The sequence below is a fragment of the Mustela nivalis genome (assembly GCF_964662115.1).
Source record: "Mustela nivalis genome assembly, chromosome: 17".
Lineage (NCBI taxonomy): Eukaryota > Metazoa > Chordata > Mammalia > Carnivora > Mustelidae > Mustela > Mustela nivalis.
This window is the reverse complement of record NC_139036.1, coordinates 11,296,167-11,317,291: the sequence shown is the minus strand read 5'-3', so window position 1 is coordinate 11,317,291 and position 21,125 is coordinate 11,296,167. Positions and strand designations below refer to the sequence as shown.

At 41.8% G+C, this 21,125-nt stretch overlaps 1 protein-coding gene across 10 annotated transcripts in view; it reads left to right on the top strand.

Annotated features, from left to right (window-relative positions):
- Positions 1-21,125, top strand: part of SPECC1 (sperm antigen with calponin homology and coiled-coil domains 1) — a 280,480-nt gene that overhangs the window by 46,808 nt on the left and 212,547 nt on the right. For 5 of the 10 annotated variants that reach the window (XR_014304589.1, XM_082705732.1, XM_082705725.1 and 2 more), the window contains exon 2: positions 12,267-12,377. The exons of 2 other annotated variants lie outside the window; for them this stretch is intronic. The gene's annotated coding sequence lies outside the window, so the exon portion shown is untranslated. Of the gene's footprint in view, positions 1-12,266; positions 12,378-12,875; positions 13,050-21,125 lie in introns of those variants that run through there. 3 more of the 10 variants (XM_082705731.1, XM_082705729.1, XM_082705734.1) reach the window with 1 other exon arrangement.

Sequence of the window (21,125 nt, the reverse complement as noted above, 5' to 3'; positions counted from 1 at the left end):
TTTGACACAGAGAGATCACAAGTAGGCACAGAGACAGGCAGAGAGAGGTGGGGGGAAGCATGCTCCCTGCTAAGCAGAGAGCCCGATGCGGGGCTCGATCCCAGGACTCCGAGATCATGACCTGAGCTGAAGGCAGAAGCTTGACACACTGAGCCACCCAGGTGCCCCAAGAGTCATATTTATATCACTCACAACCTGTCTTTTACATTTCATTGATCCACTTTGCTATGTTAATTTTCCTGAACATATATAATGCTACAAAGTAGAAAAAGGTGAAAATTGTGAATTTTTTTAAAAAGATCTTATTCATTTATTTGAGAGAGAGAGAGAGAGTACAGGGCAGAGGGAGAAGCAGATTCCCCACAAAGCAGGGAGTCCTACCTGGGGCTTGATCCCCAGACCCAGGATCATGACCTGAGCAAAAGGCAGATGCTCAACTGACTGAGCCACCTAGGCGCCCCCCAAAACTGTGAATTTTAACAACTATAAATACCAGCACATGAGTATGATGACAATATATTGTGAAAAGGTAGTAACAAGACTAACCAAGATGGACCACATTCTTTTAACTGAATGTCAGCTGCAGAAAAATGACCAGCGCAATTCTAAATTCCAAACTTCCTGATTACATTTAGAATATAACAGGATTTCAGTGAAAATAATTTTACATTTAAAATTTGGGAAATATATGTGAGCAGAATTGTTTCATTTGCTTCTTTTGAAATTGAAATTCCCAGAGTACCTTCTGATATTCTTTAGTTCCATTTTTCTTTCATTTATTCAGCAAACATTTACTAAGTGTTCCGTTCTGGGCACTCTGTAAGGGGCAGAGGGATATGCTGTGACTAGAACAGAGTTTTTGTCCTCAGGGAACTCATGTTTTTGCATGTGCTGTTTTTGGTATCATATGCAGTCTGCACTTTGTTGCTTATTTTTCTGTTTCTCCTTTTCTACACCCATGTTTAGATCCATAAACTATTTTACGATCTATCTCCTCATTTCAAATTACTTTGTTCTCCAATCTTAAACAGACAATAAATACTTTGGTATCAATTCTTGTGGAATTCATATGGATTTAGGAATTCCACTGTTCAAATTTCAGGTATAAAACAAAAAACACATTCTTAAAAAATTCAAATATAGAAATAGAGTAAAATATGGAAAGCCCTCTTTACGATCTCCACTCCAGCTGCCTTCCAGGAGCCATACACGCAATTGTGTGAAAGTGCGTATTTCCCACATTTTTGCTAACACTTTTTATCCCTTTCAAATATATTAGTCCATGAGATGGACTTTAAAACATTACATGGATTTAGTTCATGTTTGTTGGATACGAGGTAGACTAAGCATCTTTTCACATTTTTATTAGTATTTTTCTTTTTGTGAATTGCCATTTCTTATCCTTTGCCTTTTCTCTGTGTGACTGCTTGTTTCTTCTTGAGTTAATTTTGGTAATCTGTGTTTTCCTAGAAAATTATCTGTTTCGCCTAATTTACAAATCCATACATGTAATTACATCCTTTCTCTTGTTTTTAATTTCAGTTTTTTTCATCTTCTAGACCATTCTAAAAAATGTTTTCGTTTCATTAACCGCTGCTTTTTTCTGTATTCATTTCTTCTTTCCACTTACTGTGGATTTAGGGAAGGCCGCTCTGTATACCAGGGAAGGTGGGACCAGAGATCAAAGGCGGTTGCTCAGGGTTTGGAAAATTACTGTTGACATCATTCTTCCCCACCACACCATCACAAATATAGCTCAAAATCAGCAAAGAAACATGAGTCAGGGGGCTTTCCAGGTGGTTCAGTGGGTTAAGTGTCTGCCTTCGGCTCGGGTCTTGGTCTCAAGGTCCTGGGATCGAGCCCCACGTTGACTCTCTGTTCAGTGGGGAGTCTGCTTCTCCCTCTCCCTCTGTCCCTCCAACCATTCTCTCTGTGTCTCTCTCATAAGTAAATAAAATCCTAAAAAAAAAAACCCAAAACAAACAAAACATGAGACAGGAATCAGACTGATGGAGATTGGAGATCAGCTTTGTTAATGCTAAGGCTGACTTGGAGAAGAAGGCTTGACCCATGTTCCCAGTCAAACTAATGACCCTCCCCTTCTGAATTAAATTTGTCCAGGATATCCTTTTTTTTTTTTTTTTTAAGATTTTATTTATTTGACGGGGTGGGGGGAGAGAACACAAGCAGGAGGAGTGGGAGAGGGAGAAGCAGGCTTACCACTGAGCAGGGAGCCAGATGTTATGGGGGACTCCATCCCAGGACCCTGGGATCATGACTTGAGCTGAAGGCAGACGCCTAACGACTGAGCCTCTTGGCTTGACCAAGATAGTCTTAAACATAAATGCTTTTTTTTTTGGAAGGTTCAACAGGAAGCCAGTGAGAGTTACATAAATCAATTGCTCAGAGATACCTAGGGCCACATGGCCTCAGGCAGGTTCATTTTTTTTTTTTTTAAGATTTTATTCGTTAATTTGACTGGCTGATCACAAGTAGGCCTAGAGGAAGGCAGAGAGAGAGGAAGGGAAGCAGGCTCCCTGCTGAGCAGAGAGCCCTATGCGGGGCTCTATCCCAGGACCACAACCTGAGCTGAAGGCAGAGACTCAGGTGCCACTGAGTCCACCCAGGCACCCCAGGTTCTGTCTTTATAGTTCCACTGGGAGACCCAGTTCGGCAACATAGAATGTATGATTTGGCAATCCCTGATTTGGTGGCTGCCTGAGCAGGGCCTTAGTAAAGACATCTGGAGACTGGTGAGGGGCATGGTGGAAGGATCTTGGGGTTCAAATGAGAGGTGGAAGACTACGAGTCTGGAAGGGGAGGGAAAGGACCTGAGACTGGGGAGCACACTGGGCCAGAGGGAATGTGGTAGTGGGACAACCAGAAGAACAGAGGTCTGAAAGGCCTCTTTCAGATTCAGAATCCTGGTGGCAGCAGCGTCGCTGATGGGCATGTCTCCAAGTGTGATGGGAATTGTGAGGGACTGAAGCTGAGTCATTGTTCAAACTCTCTGGGGCTCTTGTTCTTTCCCAAAATTAGTTTCACATCTGCTTGGAAACCAAAAGAGTTGCTGCTTTCCTATTCCTGGCTAATTAAACAAATTCAAACATATGCACAGCCTCACTCAGCATTCTCACTCCACTGGGGAGGGAAGCGAAGTGTGGGCGGCAGGTGTGCTACACCACGCAGAAGGTGGTCAGTGTGGGGGTGGGGCGGGGGTGGGGGTGCGGAGGACAGCAGGGAGGGTCCCTCTCCAGAGCCAGACATACCTCTTAGCTGCCAGACCTCTCAGGATTCAGGCATGTGAATTAATCAGGCACTCCAGGAGGGCCTTTTAAAAAGAAAATGTATCAGCGTATGGTAACTTGTAAGCCAACAAACTTCTTGTCCCCAGCCATGCGTTTGCAGAAAGAGCCTCCCCTTCATGTTTCTTGGGGGACGGTGTGATGAACCTTGCTGCATAGCTCAGAAGAAGGCCAACTTCCCTAACCACGACTTGCCCAGTATGCTGTGCCTCCCTCTGTAATTACTTCTCTCTGTGTAATTTCTCACAGTGAAATGTTATGCTTTAAAACTAAATTAAAAAGTCATCGAGAGAGATGGTTAGGTTAACATAGAAGTCAAGTTCCTGTTAAAATGAGTAGTTTACGGTCAGGCTTGATAGATATTTACAAAGAAGGGCTATGTATTTCTATACTACGTGCATGTGTCAAGTTCCAGATTGTATTTAGTTAGTAGATTAACATATTCGTTACGACCTACTGAAATCATCAGATAAAGAATTTATATTTATAATCCTTTTCCGGTAATGAAGACTGGATCTCTTGCTGACTGGATGAAGCTTAGAGACCCATGAAGATAAGATCTTCACCATTTTCACTCCTGGGCGTGTGTCCTTTCATGCTGCCTCATAATAGATTCTCTTGGGTCCAAGAGTCTTAAGGATCTGACCATGACGGTCTTTGTAAAAATTTGACACACATGTCTTTGAAACCCATTCAGAGTCACTTTCATCTTTTGGCTTTGTCCTAGTTATTTTTAGAGTTGATAAATTTATTTTGCAAGAGCAAAACAGAGCATTTTTAGGCTTCCATTTTTGGCTAAGGTTTAGGAAATTCTGGTCTTTGGAGAACTGGCGGGTTTCCCACTGAGGCACACAGGAGCTCAGCCCACACAGAGGTTTCCTTCAGCACTGGTCTGGATTCATCCATCCAGCTCTTGGATCTAGACCACCCGGACATGGCCCAACCTCCATGCAGATGAGCAACAGGACATGCCACTGCAGGCCAGTCTTACCCTGTTCTAGACCATCCAACAGTAGAGATTTCATGGCCCCTGCAAAGGATGTCTCATCCAGGCTTTAATTATTTCTGCAATTAAGAAAGTCTTCCTTGGGTCAAATGAACTTACTTTCTGCAGTATAAGTCATCAGTATTGAGAGTCTGATGCTCTCATGATAGATAATTGCTCTTATGCTTAAACAGTATTTTTTAAATTGTAAAACTCCTACATATTCATCGCAATTAGTGGAGAAGACTCTTTAAAGCATAAGGGAAGTTAACATTACCAACTAGAGATAACTGTCTCTTTTTTAGTAATATATTTTATCTTTTGAATTTTATTTTATTGTGGTAAGAACACTTAACCTGAGCTCTATCCTCTTAGCAAATTTTTAAATGTACAATAATATATTATTGTTGGCTATAGGTCCACTATTGGATAGCAGATCTCTAGAATTTATTCATCTTGCTTGGCTAAAACTTTATGCTCATTGATTAGTAAATCCCCATGTGCCCTTTCCCCCAGTCCCTGGCAACCACCATTCCACTCTTTGATTTTATGAATTGGATGATTTTAGATACCTCGTGTAAGTGGGATCTTGCAGTTTTTGGCTTTCTGTGACTCCTTGATTTCACTCAGCAGCATGCTGTCAAGGTTCAGCCAGGTTCTTAAATATTGCAGACTCGTCTTCTTTTTAAAAGCGGAATGGTATTTCATTGTCTGCATATATCACATCTTTACCCCTTCCGTCAGTGGACATTCAGGTTGTTTCCATATCCTCACTCTTACTCATAGTGCCACAGTAAACACAGGAGTGCCAATCTCTCTCAGAGATCCTAGTTTCATTTCTTTTGGATAAATACCCAGAAGTGGGATTGCTGGATCATGAGGCCTTTCTACTTTTAATGTTTTGAGGACCCTTGGTACTATACACTGTTCCACAGCGGCTGCACCATTTTGTATTCTCACCAGTAATGTACAAGAGTTCCAACTGCTCCACATCCTCAACAACGCTGTCTTTCAGGTTTTGTTTTGTTTTTTATGATAGTGATCCCAGCAGGTGTGAGGTGATACCTCACCGTGACTTTGATCTGCATTTCCCTGACGATTAGTGATGTTGATCGTTTGTTCACATAATCTGTTGGCTATTTGTATGTCTTTGAAGAAATGTCTGTTCAAGTCCTTAGCCCATCTTTTTATCAAGTATTGGGGGGGTTTGTTTTGTTTTGTTTTTTTACTATTGAATTGTCAGAGTTCCTTATATATTTTGGAGATTAACCCCTTGTCAGATTTATGTTCTGCAGATATTTTCTCGCATTCTGTAGGTTGCTTTTTTACTTCGTTGATTATTTTTCCTCTGTGTGCAGAAACCTTTTTAGTTTGGTAGGGTTCTGCTGGTTTATTTTTGTTTTTGTTGCCTGTGGGTTTGGTGTCATATGGATGAAATTATTACCAAGACCAATGTCACGAAGGTTTTACCCTGTTTTTTTTTTTTTCCCCCTAGGGGTGTTACAGTTTGGGGTCTTATGTTTCAGTCTTTAATCCATTTTGAGTTGATTTGATGTATGGTATAAGGGTCCAATCTCATTGGCTTTGTCCTATGATGTCGATATCTAGTTTTCCCAACACCATTTGTTGAAGAAACTATCCTTTCCCCATTATAGATTTATTGCAAACCCTATCAAAATCCCAGTGGTATTTTTTGTAGAAATTAAAAAAAATAAATCTAAAGTTCATATAGAACCACAAAGAAAACAGGAATAGCCAAGTCAGTCCTGAGAAAGAAGAACAAAGATAGGGCATCCTATTTCCCGCTCATGTTCTATAAATAAATAAATAAATAATCTTAAAATAAAATAAAATAAAATAAACTACAAAGCTATAGTAATTAAAATAGTATGGTACTGGCATAAAGACAGACATATAAACCAATAGAATAAGACATAAATCCATGCCTCCATGGCCAACTGATCTTCAACAAGGGTGCCAAGAATAGCCATTTTTAATATATAAAGTTTCTTTAAGTCTCTTTTTCTTTTACCTGAGTGAATATGGCCTCCTACTATACACACCATTTATAGTCTATTTTCCACTATGTTATCATTATTCTGTATCATCAGATATTTTACAGTATTACTTTAGAAATTGAGGTATTCACTTACTATAAAATTCACCTTTTCAAGTGTAGGTACAGTGGTTTTCTTGTATATTCGCAAACTTGCGCAACAGTCACCATTATCAAATTCCAGAACCTCTTGTCACCCCACCACCCCCTCCAGAATCCTGGAACTGTTAGCCGTCACTCTCCCTTTATGCCCCCCCTTCATCCCATGGAAACCACTGATCTACTTTCTATGTTTAGGGATTTGCCTATTCTGGAAATTTCATATGAATGTAATCATACAGTATGTGGCTCTTTGTATCTGGCTTTTAAGATTTTCAAGGTTCATCTACGTTGTAGCATGGATGAACATTTCTTTCTTTCTTTTTTTTTTTTTTACTTTATTCCTTTTTACTGATAATAATATCTTGTTGTATAGATATACATTGTTTTTATCCATTTATTAGTTGATGGATTTGGGGTTTTTTTTCCCCCTACCATTTGCCCATCACAAATAGTGCTGTTATGAATATTTGTGTACAGATTTCTGTTTGAATTCTTATTTTCAGTTTTTTAGGGGCAAGGAGTAGAATTGTGGGCCATAATGGTAACTCTGTGATTAACCTTTTGAGGGACTGCCAAACTGTTTTTTCACAGTAGTCACAGCATTTTACAGTCCCACAAACAATGGATGAAGGTTCCGATTTCCCATAGCCTTGGCAATGCTTGTTAGTATCTGTTTTGCGGTACCCATTACTGGTAGGTGTGAAGTGGTATCTCATGTGGCTTTGATTTGCCTAGCTCTAATGCCTAATGATGGTGAACATTTTTTATGTGTTTATCAGCCATTTGTATATTTTTTAAAAGATTTTATTTATTTATTTGACAGAAATCACAAGTAGGCAGAGAGGAAGGCAGAGAGAGAGAGGAGGAAGCAGGCTCCCCGCTGAGCAGAGAGCCCCAGGCGGGGCTTGATCCCAGGACACTGGGATCATGACCTGAGCTGAAGGCAGAGGCTTTAACCACTGAGCCACTCAGGCGCCCTGGCCATTTGTATATTTTATGTTCTCTTTGGAGATGTATGTATTTGAATCCTTTGCCCATTCGTTAGTTGAGTTACTTGCCCCTTTATTATTGAGTTGTAAGGGTTCTTTACATGTTCTGGAGAACAGACCCATATATCAGATATATGACTTATAGATATTTTCTTCTATTTTATATATGGGTCATCTTTTCACTGCCTTTTGCAGCACAAGAGTTTTTAATCTTTGGGAAGGCTAATTTACATAATTTTTTGTTTGTTACTTGTGTTTAAGATCTCTATGAAAACATTACAAATCCAAGGTCATGAAGTTTTACACTTAACGTTTTCTTCTAAGATGTTTTCAGCTGTTACATCTTTGAGGTAATTTTGTATATAATATGAAATAGTCTAGTTTCATTTTTTTGAATATGAATATCTAGCTGGCCAGCACCATTTGTTGGAAAGACTGCTCCTACCCCATTGAATGGTCTTGGCTCTCATGTCAAAGATCACCTTCCCTAAAAGTATGGGTTCATTTCTGGACTCTCAGTTCTATTTTACAGATCTACATATGTCTGTCCTTGTGTCAGTACCAAATAGTGTTGATTGCTATAGCTTTGTAGTAAGTTTTAGAACACCCAGTGCCTTGGGGCTCCTGGGTGGCTCAGTCATTAACAATCTGCCTTCGGCTCAGGTCATTGTCCCGGGGTCCTAGGATCAGGCCCCATATCAAGCTCCCTGCTGGGCGGGAAACCTGCTTCTCCCTCTCCCACTCCTCCTGCTTGTGTTCCCTCTCTCGCTGTTGTCTCTTGCTGTCAAATAAATAAATAATCCTTTTTAAAAAAATAATAAAGATTTAGAACACACAGTGCTCCATGCAATCCGTGGCTTTGTATTAAGTTTTAAAATTGGGAAGTGAGAGTCTTTCAGCTTTGTTCTTCTTTTCAAGATTGTTTTGATTATTCTGAGTCCCTTGCATTTCCATATGAGCTATAGAATTAGCTTGTCAATTTCTGTAAAAAGAGAAACTGGAATTTTGATAGGGATTGCATTGAATCTGTAGATCAATTTGAGGAATATTGTCCTCTTAAGTCTTACAATACATGAACATGAGAGTCCATTTAAGACTTCTTTAACATTTTTCAATGTTGTATAGTTTTTTATGTACAACTGTGCACATAATTTGTTAAATATATTACTAAGTATGTCTTCCCTTTTGGTGTCATTGTAAATAGAATTGCTTTGTTATTATTTTGGATTGTTCATTGCAAGTATGTAGAATTGAAAATTATTTTTATATAATGACCTTGTATCCTACAACCTTGCTGAATAAGTTTATTAGCTCTGTTTTGTTATTTTTTGAGATGTTCTACATAGAAGATCATTAGATAATTGAGATAGTTATACTTTTCTTACCCATCTGGATGCCTTTCTTTTTATTGCCTTATTTCCTTGGCTAAAGACGCCAATACAATGTTGACCAGAAGTGGCGAGAGCAGAGACATCTCTATCTTGTTTCTGATGTCAGAGGAAAACTTTCTGATTTTCACCCTTAAGTGTGGTGTTTATTGTTGGCCTTTATCAGGTTGAGGAATTTCCTTTTTATTCCTGGTTTATGGAATATTTTTATTATGGAAGGGCATTAGATTTTGTCAAATGCTTTTTCTGCCTCTATTGGAAAAATCCTGTGGTTTTGTCCTTCATTCTATCAATATGGTGTATTATGTTGATTGGTTGTCATATGTTGGACCAACCTTGAATTCCTGGGGTAAATCCCACTTGGTCATGGTATGTAATCCCTTAGATATGTTGCTAAATTTGGTTTGTTGGTGCTTTGTTAAGGATTTTTACATCTGTGTCGTAGGGAATATTGATATAGTACACTTGTAATGGATGCATGGTGTTTAATTACATGGATAAACCATAATGTAACCAATTAGACTTTCAATTCTTTCCTTTGTTGTCATTGTTACAATCAAGGATCAGTTTAGAACTTCTGCACATACAGTTTTGCATTCATCCATGATTATTGTCATAGGATATGTTCCTACAAATGGAATAACTGAACCAGAGGTGCAGAGATGTTTGTCTCATTTTGCCATTGGCATCTTTGTTTTATTTATAGGATTTTCATTATTTGTGGAGGCTTTTTATTTTCAAAGTCAAATCTGTCTTTTTTTATGTATTCTGCCTTTGTGTGTGGGCTCAGAGAGGCCTTGCTCACCTTGTTCAGATAAACAATCTCCTCTCTTTCCTTCTAGTTCTTTTTTTTTTTTTTTAAAGATTTATTTATTTGACAGAGAGGGGGGGGGGAACACAAGCAGGGGGAGTTGGAGGATAAGAAGGCTTCCCATTGAGCAGGGAGTGCAGTGCGGGGCTCGATCCCAGAATCTGGAGATCATGACCTGAGCTAAAGGCAGACGCTTAATGACTGAACCACCTCTTTCCTTCTAGTTCTGATAATGCTGCTTCTTCTTCTTCTTCTTTTTCTTCACTTAAATTTTTATTCTATCAGAAATCATTTGGATACATGGTATGAGGTAAAAGTCTTTTTTTTCTCTCTCTCTAAATGTTTAGCCAGTTTTCCCAATGCCATTTTTAAAGACAATCCATTTTTTTTTTAATCCTCAGATTAGTAATGCTATCTTTATCTTAATTCTTATTTGGGGATTTGTTGTGATCCATTTACGATGTTTCTATTCCTGAACCACAACACTGCAATTATTTTACTTCTCTGGTCTCTATTAATATCTGGCAGTACAAGTCCCTTTTCATATTTTTTTCAACAATTTTCTTCTACAGAGAAGAATAAATTATTCTGTATCTTCTATAGAGAAGAATTACTCTACCAGGTACATTTTAGGATAGTTTTATAAGGCATCATTTTCATAACTCTTAATCGTGTTAGAATTTTTATTGGAATTATAATACATTTATATAACTATTTTGTGCAGAATCAATATCATGGTATATTGTTATGTTTTTTTCATCCAGTCCTCTATTCTGTTACTCAGTAAAATGTTATCGATTTGGGGGTGGGGGTGTGATTGCAATTTTCTTACCAGATTTATTCATAGATATTCTATACATATTTTCACTCATAAGCAGAACTTGTTTAGCATACAGTAACTTATTTAGATGTATTGTGTTATTATACAATTTAGTAATTTGTTATTAATTTTTAGAAAATCTAGAAAATACAGTGTGAATTTAAAAAAGAAATGACACACAATAGTCACCCTGAACACTTTGTGTATGTCCTTCTGGTAATAGATTTACGGTCTGATTGGTAAGATGCAGTCACATGAAAGCCTTAAGCCAGAGGTGTCTGGGTACCTCAGTGGGTTAAGCCTCTGCCTTTGGCTTAGTTCATGATCCCAGGGTCCTGGGATCAAGCCCCACATCGGGCTCTCTGCTCAGTGGGGAGCCTGTCCCCACCATCTCTCTGCCTACTTGTGATCTCTGTCTGTCAAATAAATAAATAAAATCTTAAAAAAGAAAGAGAGAAAGAAAGAAAGGCAGGCTTAAGCCAGCGCACTAGCCTGTATTTTTTTGCCAGTCCAGCATTTTTTTTTGCTTTTGGGAACTGCTCTTCTTATAACTAGTGGGGCTGTCAGTCACCCAGGTCCCTCTCCCTTATCACGGGGCTGGAGAGGGTCTCACTCTGAGGTTTTTCTCTGAGGAGTACCTGTCTTCTGAGGTCTCGAATGCCATAGGCTTCTAATCATGCAATGCTGCCGGAAAAGGCTTTCCCATCCCAAGGCACCATGTTTGAATGCATTGAACTTGGGGAAACAGAGCTGAAAGGTGATGAAAACAGGTTCCTGATGACTTTGGAACCTCCCGGTCTCGAATGCATCCTTACACTATCCATTTAGTCAAGCCAATAAATTTGTTCTTTTTTTTTTTTTTTTAAAGATTTTATTTATTTATTTGAAAGACAGAGATCGCAAGTAGGCAGAGAGACAGGCAGAGGGAGAGAGAGGGAAGCAGGCTCCCTGCTGAGCAGAGAGCCCGATGCGGGACTCGATCCCAGGACCCTGGGATCATGACCTGAGCCGAAGGCAGAGGCTTTAACCCACTGAGCCACCCAGGCGCCCTAAATTTGTTCTTTTGCTTAAGCGAGTTGGTGGGGTTAGGGCAGGGGAGAGATGACACCCAGGTGAGTTAGCGCCCCTTATTCCCCTGCCCCTGCTCCGCCCTGGGAAGATGTATATTCTCCAGTGAGAGCAGGTCCCATGCATTGTCTCCTGCTTTCTTTAAGAGGGAAGGCCACCAAAGGCAGAGGTGTTTGCCCGGGTGGCATGGGGCCACGTTTGTAAGAACAGCACCCACAGGGGAAGGCCAGCTCTTAACTGCATGGCCACAAGCCCTTACTTAGTGATCTGTTGTTAGAAAGGCAAAGTCTGGGGCGCCTGGGTGGCTCAGTGGATTGAAGCCTCTGCCTTCGGCTCGGGTCATGATCCCAGGGTCCTGGGATTGAGCCCTGCATCGGGCTCTCTGCTCCGCGGCGAGTCTGCTTCCTCCTTTCTCTGCCAGCCTCTCTGCCTCCTTATGATCTCTGTCTGTCAAATAAACAAACAAAATCTTAAAAAAAAAAAAAAAAAGGCAAAGTCTGCATATGAGGGGGGACTCAGTGTCCCCAAGGCTCTGCAGACTCATGCTGTTTCCTAAGTAAAGCCCCCGTGCCGTGTAAGAGATACTTGGCTAAATCTCACCCTTATTATCCAGTATAATCGCAATAAACCTCCACCTCGTGGCAGTGACTAAGCTCAGCCCCGATGACTACAGTTCTTGCGGAGGGCAGATAGGACCCATGTTGCTTGTTTACCTTCATGAATTCCTTCCCTGTTTTTACAGGCACGGCTCATCATCACTGGGGTGTGCAGACCATCCAAAGTAACCGGACACGTGGACCTCAGGTTTTAGGAGGGTGCGCATAATTCTGGAATTCTCTGAATTCAAAACTAGGTATGAAAATATTTAGAATGAAAAAATGGGAATTTCAGCCAACAACCAGAGGCTTGGAGGTTTAGGTGCTTCATCTCTGAGAATGTTTTCACTCAGCTCACAAGAACTGCCTGCTTTGAAAGGTTTCCCGAGCTAGCCTGACTTCCCCATCCCACCTAGAACATGCCACAGCCCACAGGTTATGGCAAGTGAGGGGCCCTGAGGCTTCGAGGCAAACTCACCTTTGAAGGCAGACTAGCTTTTTTTTCCTTTTCTTTTTTTTTTCCCCTTCTGTTTGATATCTCAGGTTTGAAAGAGCAACATGCTAGTCAGCCCATGTTTTTAAATCCTTATGTTTTAGAGAGGTACAAATTAAGTATTCAGGATCCGGTAGGAGAGAAGTGATTTTGCAGTGTGTGTGTGTGTGTGTGTGTGTGAGAGAGAGAGAGAGAGAGAGAGGGAGGGAGGGAGGGTGGGAGGGAGAGGGAGCAGGGAGGGGTGGGGTGGGGGGAGCCTGTCAGAAGCCTTGGAGCCCGCCTGCTTCCTGAGTGAAGCTTTGCTCAGATGCTCACTGCCTGGGCCCCTTGAGTGTGGTTTTCCTCCCCGGCCAGCACCAAACCCCAGAATAGTGCGGCTGACTTGCTGATTGAGGTCAGCAGCTCCCTGGAGGCACGAGAAGCCAGAGCCTTTGCAGTAAGTACATAGTTGGTTATTATTTAAGATGGGGATGGAAAATCTTAGAAGAATAGCTCTCTCTGGGGGAAGAGGTTCTTCTGCTTTAAGTATAATGTCTAACATACCCAGTGAACCCTGATATGACTAAGGCCTGATTAATACATTTTTGTGTATGTGATTCATGGACTAGATCATTGAATGCTACATTCATGCTTTTGGGGGGCTAAAAATGAATTTAAAACTCGTCTTCTTGATATCTTGAAAAAAATAGTCTTTTTTTCCCCTGCCTGTTACTTTTTTCATCTTGCACAGTAATGATCATTAATGCTGACTTTAATATATAGAGTCTGGGGGAAAAGAAATCCTCCCTGTGGGTACTAATTACTAGTGCTATGGAGGTCTGTTTTCACAACCAAAGTGAATAGGGCTGCTTCTGTGCATTCTTTTCAGCAAGTGTGGGACAGAGAACCACCCACTTGACTGGTTCTTAGGCCCCCGAAAAGTTCTAGAGCCCTCTGCCCTTGAAGGTGAGCACTGTGGAGTGTGCCCTCCCATCTTGCAGAGGGCCTGATAATGTCCCAGAGCTTAATATCTGGGCCAAACATTGTGCTCATGAGGCCTAGATGGCAGAACTTCAAAGATGTGACAAAGATAGAGGCTTTTCTAGGAAGTTACTTATTATACGGTTTCTGTTTAGACAGTATTTTGCACTAACCCTCCCTTACCCCCCAGCCCCGTCCTCACCCCAGCCAAAGGCACAGGCTACTTTGAAATGTCTCTTCACCATTCTGTTTTTCTGGAAATGAAGTTTTTCGGTTTTTTTGGATTTGTTTTTGTTTTTCCCCTTTTCCTCTGTCTTATTAGGACAAAATATTTAGCTCAGTAATGAAGGAAGTTGATGTTTTAAGTTTACTCAAACAATGTGATTTTCCTCACCTTGTTAGACTGCAAAAGGAAAAAAAAAGACACACATTCCCTGTTTCTGCTGCAGGACTCACTAATATGGCTCCGTTTTGTTCCTTTACTACTGGGCTCCACAGACGATGTATCTTTCTTTACAGGGTTCTAGTGGAGAGTAGATGTTTCACTTCCTTTAATCTTCCCTTCGCCAAGTGGGTTTACAAGTAATTGTTGTCTAAGCAGAAGAAACCCACAAAAGTAGGGAGAGCACGAAACTAACCATACTAAACTTTCAAGTGGAAACAGACACTATGTGTGAAGTAGCTTCCTCATTTCAGTCCCCCCGCCCCCCACGTAAACACGTTTACACTTTGCCATGTGACAAAAATAACATTTTTGTTAGGTGATAGGCACAGCACTCAAGTTATCTCATTTGATTCTCAAAACATTCCTGCAAAGTGGCTGTATTTATGGTTTTCACTTTATAGGCAAGGAAACCGAGGCATAGAAAGGTTTTTATAACTCATTGGAGTGGCACAGCTGGGATTGGGACTTGGGTCTTTCTAAATCCACAGTAAATTTAGAAATTAGGGAAAATAGTGACTCAATTCCACACCCTCAAACAACTTAAAATTTCTATATTTTTTTCTACTTGTACAACTGGATATTATATTGTAGGGTTTTTTTAAAAAAAAGTTATTAGTGTCACGATTATTTTTAATAATGTATAATGTTCTGGTCAGTGATTGTTTCATAAATTACTTAATATTCCCTGTTCTTGAAAATTGGGTTGTTTTCCCTTTTTTTGCTGTTTGTTTTCTTCCTATTATAAACGATATTTCAGGGGCCCCTGGCTGGCTCAGTCAGTAAAGCATGTGACTCTTGATCCTGGGGTTGTGAGTTCAATCCTCACGTTGAGTGCAGAGATTACTTAAAAATAAAATCTTTAAAAAAAAACTTCAGTAACATTGTCCATATGATTTCCCCCAGGTTTCTGGATCATTTCTGTAGAGTAGATTCTCAGACATGGGATTACTAGATAAAAGGGACATGAACATTTATTTTAACAGTGCTGAATTACTCTCTATCAACACTCTGTGTGAGGTCCCCTTTGATTTCATCCATTTCACCAAGGACAGTATCATTTTAAAAAATAGACAAAACAGGGGCACCTGGGTGGCTCAGTGGGTTAAGTCTCTGCCTTCGGCCCAGGTCATGATCCCAGGGTTCTGGGATTGAGCCCCACATCGGGCACTCTGCTCAGTGGAGAACCTGCTTCCCTCTCTCTCTCTCTGCCTGCCTCTCTGCCTACTTGTGATCTCTGTCTGTCAATAAATAACTAAAAATCTTTTTTTTTTTTAAAGATTTTATTTATTTGACAGAGAGAGAGATCACAAGTTGACAGAGAGGCAGGCAGAGAGAGGGGGGAAGCAGGCTCCCCACTGAGCAGAGAGCCCGATGTGGGGCTCGATCCCAGGACCCTGGGACCATGACCTGAGCCGAAGGCAGCGGCTTAACCCACTGAGCCACCCAGGCGCCCCCAATAAATAACTAAAAATCTTTTAAAAAAATAGACAAAACAGAAGCTTTTTGTAATTTTGCATTTCTTTTAATATAATTAAGTTGAATGTTTTTTTTCACATTGGTTTATAAGTTATATTTTCTCTTTTGCTCATCTGTTAGGATTTTAATGTTTTTTTTTTTTTGCTAATTTATATATCTTTTTGATAAGATTTATTTGGCATACTTTTGTCAGTTATTTTTCCCAGCCTACTGGTCACCTTTTCAAAACGAATTTTTTAAAATGCAACCATTTAACATTTTCACATAGTCCAAATTGTCCTTTTTTCCCCCTTGATTCTTCTTACCTTAGAGACCTGTTATCCTCTTTTAAGGGATTTTTTTTTCCTTCTAGTTTGTATTTGGGTGGATGATGTGAAAAGTGGGCTCAAACTGACTTAAAATAATGCCAAACAGTTTTTCCAACATCATTTATGAGAAATCTTTGTGTTCTCTAGTTCCTCAGCTTTTCTGTTAAAAGATTTTTCTGTGTTATCTGTTTGATCTATAGCAGCTGTTTCTGTGCCATTATCTCATTGTATTACTTTTTTGGAAATATTTTATTTATTTATCTGACAGAGAGAGAGATCACAAGTAGGCAGAGAGACAGGCAGAGAGAGAAGGGGGGTGGAGAGCAGGCTTCCTGTTGAGCAGAGAGCCTGATGCAGGGCTCAATCCCAGGACCCTGAGACTATGACCTGAGCCAAAGGCAGAGGCTTAACCCATCGAGCCTCCTAGGCACCCCACATTTTATTAATTTTTGTTGCTTTTGTGATATATACAGACGACGTTGTTGTAGAGTCAACATGAAGTACTGACTACGAGTGTGGACTCAGGAGGCAGGCTGCTAAGTCCTAACTTATGTGTCCCTTGGTTTTATTATTTGTAAAATGGGGATATTAATAGATAATGTCCACTATGTGGGTTGTTAGGGTGAGGAAACAAAAGCTAAATTTAAAAAAAAAACACTGGAAACAGTATTTGATGTATATACATATGTGTAGAGAATATTTGATGCATACATGTATGTATTTTATGCACACAAATGTACAGTATGTATTTCATATAATATGTATTAAGAAATATAGATCATATATTTTCTTATGTAGAATCAAATGTGTCCTTCTTTCTCTATTTGGGTTAAGACAAACTTTCACACTTTCTTGGGAGATGGAGAAAGAACATTTGACTCAATATGTGTTAAGAAACTTGGTACATTGAAAGATAGGCAAGTAACAAAGATACACATGCAAAACACACACCACAGAGGATTACTACCCATTATAAATAAAGAATTCCCATGAATCAATTAGCAAAAGACAAATATGTAAAGAAAAACCAGGCAAGGACAGTTTATAAATAGGCAAGTTTTATTTATTTTTATAAATAAGTAATTCGTAGGAGAAGAAATATAGCTGATCAGTAAACATATCAAGTTCTATCATGTTCAGTGTCCGTAAGTACCATGGAAATGCAAATTCAAATACTAATGAAATATTGCCCTTGCAACAGATTGACAAAAATTGAAAATAGGTTACCCGGTGTCAAAGAGAACATATGTAAGATGGGCATTGGCAGTCACAAGTGTAAGGAACAAGAATTAATAAAGCGTTTTGTATGGCAATTTTGCAAAATCTACCAAAATGTAAAATAACCTTTAATGTATCTCAGAACAATTCTGTACAATTTCAAGTAAGCATATACAAGTGTGATCATATTTACATTTAAAATTTCATTATTTATATTAAGAAACCTGAACTCTCAGGGCACCTGGGTGCCTTGGTCAGTTACTAATCCAACTCTTGATTTCGGCTCAGGTCATGATCTCAGGGTTGTGAGATCAAACCCATCATCGGGCTTGGCCCTGGGCCCGGAGCTTGCTTAAGATTCTCTCTCCCTCACCTCTGCCCCCCCACCACTTGCATGTGTGCTCTTGTTCTCTCAAAAAAATAAGAAACTTAAACTGCCTATTTTTAAAATTTGTATGTATATAAAAATTCATCTTAAAAAAGTAGTGGGTGTATAATATCAAGCTGTTTACTATGGGAAGTAGAATTAAGGGCAAGGTCTCTCACCTTTTGCTTTGTATATTTCTATTGTTGAATTTTTCTGTAAGTCTGTATTTGTGTATTATTTGTGTAAGATAGAAGACAGACAGGCATCGTTCCACGCCCATAGGCAAGAAAATTTTAGGGAGCAGAACCCCAGGTGTAGAGGTCTACAACTGGGAAAGTACAAGACAAATTTTAGGAAGCGTGAGCATTTGGGTGGCAGTGTTTTCATATTCTTTACAGGTTTTAACTTATGTTTTAGGAAAAGAAGCAAGGAACTTGTTGAGAAAACTCAACCTGAGAGGCTTCATTGCTGAGCTCTGACCTCTAAGCAGCTTCTCTCTCTGTTTTCCTGCTGTTTGCAGGGGGTCCACACTTGGGTGGCTCATAGACCCTACCCCAGACACACTGTGCCTCTCCCCTTCCTGTGTTCCTGTTTATTCCTTATTTTATTTTATTTTTAAAGGTTTATCTATTTGGGGGGAGCATGGGGGATGGGGTACAGGGAAAGGGAGAGAGAAAATCCCCAGCAGACCCCCTGCCAAGCATGGAGCCCAACATGGGGCTCAGTCTCACCACCCTGAGATCACAACCTGAGCCGAAATCAAGAGTCGGACATTTAACCGACTGAGCCACCCAGCCGCTCCCCTTTATCTGTATTTTCAAAAGCTTCATCTGACCTTCATAATCGCCATTCATCTAGTTACTCGCCCAGAAGATACCTAGCGCCTAGTCCCATCCAGGCGGTGCACGCGGCCCTGCGGAGACAACGGTGAGCAGGAGAGGGAAGGCACCAGCCCTGTGGGAGCAGCAAACCCACTAACCAATTACTCATCCCCAGTCATGAGCGTTGCTAGGAAGCTACCAGATAAGGAGAGTAATAGCTGAGAGCCCATTTAGAGGGATGCTCAGGAGGGGGCAAGCAGAGGGGGCTATTCTAAGAAAAACACAGGTGGGGACTGCCCCCCCAACCCCCTCCCACATCCAGCCGTTTGGAAGCCTGTGCTGGTTCCATCACTCCAGCTCTCCCATTCTGTCTCCTTCTCTCCATTCCTCCTGCCATTTCCTTTCTCCTTTTACTGGGACCACCATTCCTCAGACTATAGTCCTCCAAATTCCCTTTTCTCATCGTTTTTGCCATAGCCAACTGCCATGGCTTACTTATTAAATTTCCTAAAACTGACATCACTAACATATTTTAAAAGGAAACTTGTTGACTCCCTTGAGTAAATGAGAAATCGCGAAAACAAAATAAAGCCAACTCTACAAACTAAAATGAAAATTTACCGGTAACGAAGGCAGAACTCTGTCACCTGGTCCGTAAGGCTAACAAGGTCGCTTTGATCACAAAGGGATGCCGTTCATGGAAGAAGCATGTATTAGGTTTAGATATTTAGCCAGTAGAAAAGGACTCTTGTCTATGAGGACTTTGTTAGCCAGTAGATTTCAGGACAAGGGCGCTGCAAGAAACAGATGGGAGAAGGAGACTGGAGAGCAGTGATTTATTGTATACTCCCAAGGGTGAGGTGAGCTGGGGACACGTGACAGCCAGGGAGACAGAGGGTCACCCTTCGAGACAGCCCTTGGAGCTTCGAGACAGCTCCTTGCACCTGGAGCTGCGACAAGGGGCCACCTCCTAATGAGGAGAGCCTAACTCGTCTCGCCCTGGAAAGAGTCCGCAGAGCTGCTGGGGAGGATTTTTACAGGAGATATAGGTCAAGATCCTAGGGGGATGGTCTGGGTTGTGAATAAAAGTCTTCATTGAGTCTGGGGGCTGGAGAACTCGCTAGTGTACCCACTGCCTGGGGGCACCTGTCCTCGGGCTCACCGATGAGCTTCAAGGGTTTCGGGAGTCCTGGCTTCCCCAGTGCTACCTAGAGCCCTCGCTGCCTGGAAGGAGCCCGCCTGCAGTGGGATGTGCTCAGCGGCTTGTGTGAATAGGTTTGGGCTGCTGAGCACCTGGGTAGGGATCTCCTTGGCCACCACCAGGCCCTCCTTGAGGCCCTGCTGTCCAGCTTGGTGTCTTGAGGCTCTTGCTTGCTCTCATCCCCTCGGGTCCCTCACCACTTGCTCCCCACCTCCTGCCAGGGCATCTCTTTCCCTTGCCTGACTGTTTCTGCTGCCTGTGGATGTCCTCTGCCCCTTTGCCCCTAGCTAGTGCCTCTTATCTTTCCTCGTGGAGCCTTCTCAGGCTGTCCCCCCTGGCTTGGCCATACCCCCCCTCCTACAATAAGCTCTGAGAGCACACTGTGACTCTCTACAGTAGCTTTCACAGTGGAGATCTTCTATTTTGGGAGCCATATGGTCGTCCCCTGCTCTAGACCATGAACCTCCCGGTGAGCAGGAATTATGTCTGTGTTTGCTCATCCCGGTGTGGCGTGCCTCCCTGAGAGGCAGCAGGTGCTCCAAGAGGGTTTGCTGAGGGGAACAGATGAATGAAATAGTCCCCAGCTATTTGACTGTGTGAAGGAGTGAATTCACTATCCCTTGGGGCCTGACTTTGCTATTCCCAGTGCAGTGACTGGCAGGGAATGAAGGGGAGTAGCAGGAGAGAAGGCTGGGGGAGTGGGGACTGCAGGCAGGGGCTGTGGATTAGACTCCAAGGGATATGGGGGCCCACTGGAGGACTTTAAGCAACAAGTGATGGGACATGGTCGCTGTTTCAAATGGAGCACTACAGATAGGGGTGAGCAAAAAAGTCAGAAGAAGATCTGAGCGGATTTGGGGCCTATCTTGACCATACAGCCAATGCATATGGCCATTGTAGTTGGCAGAATCCCCTTACTTGTTGCTCTGATCAGTGCCCTTTCCACGAAAGAGCCACAGTTCAGTCCCGAGTTTCATGTGTTAAAATACAAATAGAACTTAAAAATTAACAAATGGTTGCTGTCCCCAAAAGCCACCACAGCGGCCCCGTGGCTCACGTGCTCCAGTTGGGACACACAATGGTCTTGGCTTCCAACCCCACAGGGACCGCCTCAGGAATGCGTGGTCCCGCCACCCGTTGTCTCCTTCAGGCACGGACCCCGTCACACACGGAAGAGGCACACTGGGCTACAGAGGAAAGGCTACACCCCTTAACCTGGCTTTTGGGACCTCCACAGTCTGCTGCCAACCCTATTTCCAGGGCTGTTTTGCTCTACTTGCCACCCCACTTATCCCCTGCAGCCAAACCAAACCACTCTAGAACATCAACCCCGTGATTGTGTCCTCCTTCCTGCCTTTGGCTCTGTTTGTCCCTGGAATGCTCTTTCTGCCACAGAGGGTCCCAGAGTCGGGGGCTTTAACACAGAGGTTAATTTCCTCATAGTTCTGGAGGCCAGAAGCCTGAGATATAAGTGGCGGCCATGTTGGTTCCTTCTGAGGCCTCTCTCCTTGGCTTGTGGATGGCCATGTTTGCCCTGTGTCCTCATGCGGTCTTCCCTCGGTGTGTGTCTGTGTCCCAGTTTTCTCCTCTTGAAAGGATACCACTCTCTGGCCGGAGGGCTCACCCCAGTGACCTCCTTTTGCCTCAGTCACCACTTCACAGGTCCTGTCTCCAGATACAGTCAGGGTGAGGTCCTGGGGGTGAGGACTTCAACAC